The sequence below is a fragment of the Lepeophtheirus salmonis genome, chromosome 1, assembly GCF_016086655.4.
Source record: "Lepeophtheirus salmonis chromosome 1, UVic_Lsal_1.4, whole genome shotgun sequence".
Classification (NCBI taxonomy): domain Eukaryota; kingdom Metazoa; phylum Arthropoda; class Copepoda; order Siphonostomatoida; family Caligidae; genus Lepeophtheirus; species Lepeophtheirus salmonis.
Window position 1 is genome coordinate 35,885,589 of NC_052131.2, and position 3,194 is coordinate 35,888,782.

Below are 3,194 nucleotides of genomic sequence, written 5' to 3' on the forward strand. Positions count from 1 at the left end.
TGAAAAATGTTATTTAAGGTTTTTGGCTGCTTTATTTCCATTTTGGTTTTACTATTATGTTCTACCTTGAGTATCTTCAGGACTATAGTTTCATAATTACAAAGACGGCATGCCAAAAATTTAGAATCCTCGATATTTCATATATTTTTACCACCATTATCACCAATCCATGATTTTAGTTTATTTCTTTAAATACATTTTAATTTTTAAGGATTTTACACAACATTATTTATCGAAGGCAAGAAACGTAATGAATTATTGTACTTACAAAACCAAATCTAAAGTTAATACTTTATCTCAAACTTCATCACGAAACAACTTTACATACTTTGTAGTTATAGGTTATTTATTTATATATGATATGTTTTCTCCTCAAGTAGGATGAGAGCTTCCAGTATTATAAAGATTTCCAATTGCAAAAAACCGCTCTCGCTTTTTAGGACATATAACATTCATGTTTGACTATTACTAGGGCTGTGGGAATCGTGTTTTGCGTATACAACTTCAACCATCTGGTTCCTCTGTTTTTTTTTCGGATATAAATTTTTTTTTGTATGTAAGGTTTTCACAAATTATTTTAAAAATATTGTTAATATTTACGTGTTGACAATGAAATGATAACAAAACATTTGTTGCAATTAGTTTGGTAACTCTTTTAAGAGTTCCTTAGTTTCACTTAGCCTGGGTTCTTTTGAAGCACTTCTTTTAACTTGGTCTTGAATGACTGTTCCTTCAAATTTTGAGTCAGATTTTCTACTATGGTTAGGCTGGTAAGAAAAGGCAATCTTTCCTCAAGTACAGTTATTGCCAAAGGTATTTGACGAAAATTTTCCTGCATAAATACGACTTCTTCTCTTAAGGAATCATTATTAATTACTTCTTGTGTTCTCCTGGTTGCTGCCAAATCTTCATCAAGGCTGTTTAAATATTCTCTGAAGACGTTTAAGTGATGGCAGTAGTACTCCACTGCTTTTAATCAAGTTCTTGTTATAATTCGTGATGGAGGGAGGGTAATTGCAGTAAATACTCGCTTTCTTCTTCCAGAATTCAAAACATATCCTTCACACTGGAAATTTGTTTATTCGTTAGAGTAAACTTTTGTTGAACCATATCTGTAACCCTATATAGTCCGTAACCAACACATATAATCTGAATCAATCCCAGGATTTTTTTTTGAAGATCTTTTCCTGATTTGAAACAAAACGAGGCGGCATCAGTGATGAAAACTTAAACTCTACACAGTCCAAAATCTTCTCCCAATAACTTATAAACTGAGCTAAAGACGATGTTCTTTACTTTGTTTGCGTTTGAAATATCAATATCAACCAAGTCGATAACGTAAGGTCTCGCACAGAAATGTTTGTCTTAAGGGCCAATTAAAATTGCCATCTTTGCCCTCCCTTGATGATTTCTAGTCTAATCTCATGCAACGAAAATATTATTGTCTTACATCTTTTCTTTTATTCTATTCAAAGCTCTTTGATATACGTTAACAATCCATTGACCCGGAGTAGTTTTTCAAGTATACATATTTTCAATAAAATATGAGAAAATTGGTGCGTCAGATGATTGGGGCCAACTCTTCCGTTGTGTAGTGAGCCATGTTTTTTCCTTTAACTTATAGTTGTGGTGATTTGGTAGAAAACAGTAAATATCCGATTTGTGATCACCAGCATATTTAAATTGTTTATTAATTTCAGAGATTAATTTATCTTCCAATTCTTAAATAGTTACTTGGATCTGATTCAAATTTTATTGAATCACTAATATTTCTGTGAAAGTGGCTCAATCTTTAAAACATACTTTGCTTCTTAGATTATATCACTGTTTCATTCATACCATTAATGAAATTTTTGATTGAATTGAAGTACTTGGAGTAGTATTCTACTGCATTGAGCCAAGTTTTCTAACGCGTGATTATAGGTACAGGTGGGAGAATAACTTGACATTTATGTAGTTTTGTTCCAAAATTTAATTATATTATTTTTAATAAATATTATATAATTGTGTGATCAAGGAAACTTGCCTTAGTTTGATGTATCCCTTGTTCTTCTCAATTACCTCCAGACAATTATTTTTGAACAGTTCAAGTGTAGTATCGTCACATATATCTTCAACAATTGTTACGCTTATGAGTAGAGGTAATTAATTTTCCAATACTTATAGTTACTTGGATCCGATTCAAATTGTAATGCATTATCAATATTTCTGACAAAAGCGACTCACACTTTAAAACATATTTTGCTTCTTGAATGGCATCATTCTTTGTATTCATCCCATTACTAAAATTGTTGATTGAATTAGAGTGCTTGACTCAGTACTCTACTGGTTTTAACCAAGTTTCCTAACGCGTGGAGGTAAGGAGATAAACTTGGTATTGATAAATTAATTTACGGTTTCTATCACTTGGATTGAAATAAAAATTTTCTTCGTTCCAAGAACGTGTATTTTTGAAATAATCAATACCAAGTGTTGCTATTCTGTTCCAACCATTATTCCAAAATGAATTATATTCGTTGAATATGGAATTAAATATTGTACTTAATATAATAAGCCCGTTTTATATCAATCTCTAACTAAGAAAATAAATATGTTTGCCAAATACTGATGTAAAAAAAATGGAGATGCCGGGGATCGAACCCGGGGCCTTTCACATGCAAAGCGAACGCGCTACCACTGCGCTACATCCCCTTGTGTTATTAGCTTGTTCTGACATTATTAAAATCAGAATATTTACAGGTTTCTGTGGATGAATTCAAATATACTAATTCTATGTATAGAGGTGGGCATCAAGTGAGTAAGAGCAAAGGACGGGAGAAAGATATATGGAACCATTGATTAGTGCTTACTTAAAAAAAAAAAAATCATCTTCCTATGATAATATGGTTTTGGAGGATAGTGATTCTAATATAGAAATCATAATCTTCTATATTTCAAATAAAAATTACTGTATGGGTTTGCTTCCCATTTGATACCTACTAGAACATTAGTCTACATATTTTCTCAGGCTAATGGTTGCGTTTCGCTACATGGTTTAAAGCTTTAGTTTATCCAGTACTGAGAACAACTTGATACAGCTTTGAGATATAATCGACTATATTGTCCCAAGCTGTTGTAGTACGATTGGTTTTAAACCATCTGGTCACGAACTTTTGTAAGGTTCAAAGAAGTTAAATGACTCTCTCACCCTATTA

At 31.8% G+C, this 3,194-nt stretch overlaps 1 non-coding gene across 1 annotated transcript; it reads right to left on the reverse strand.

Annotated features, from left to right (window-relative positions):
* Nucleotides 1-2,619: 2,619 nt before the first annotated feature.
* Nucleotides 2,620-2,691, reverse strand: TRNAA-UGC (transfer RNA alanine (anticodon UGC)). The gene has a single exon. It is a non-coding gene; the product is annotated as a tRNA-Ala (tRNA).
* Nucleotides 2,692-3,194: the final 503 nt, after the last annotated feature.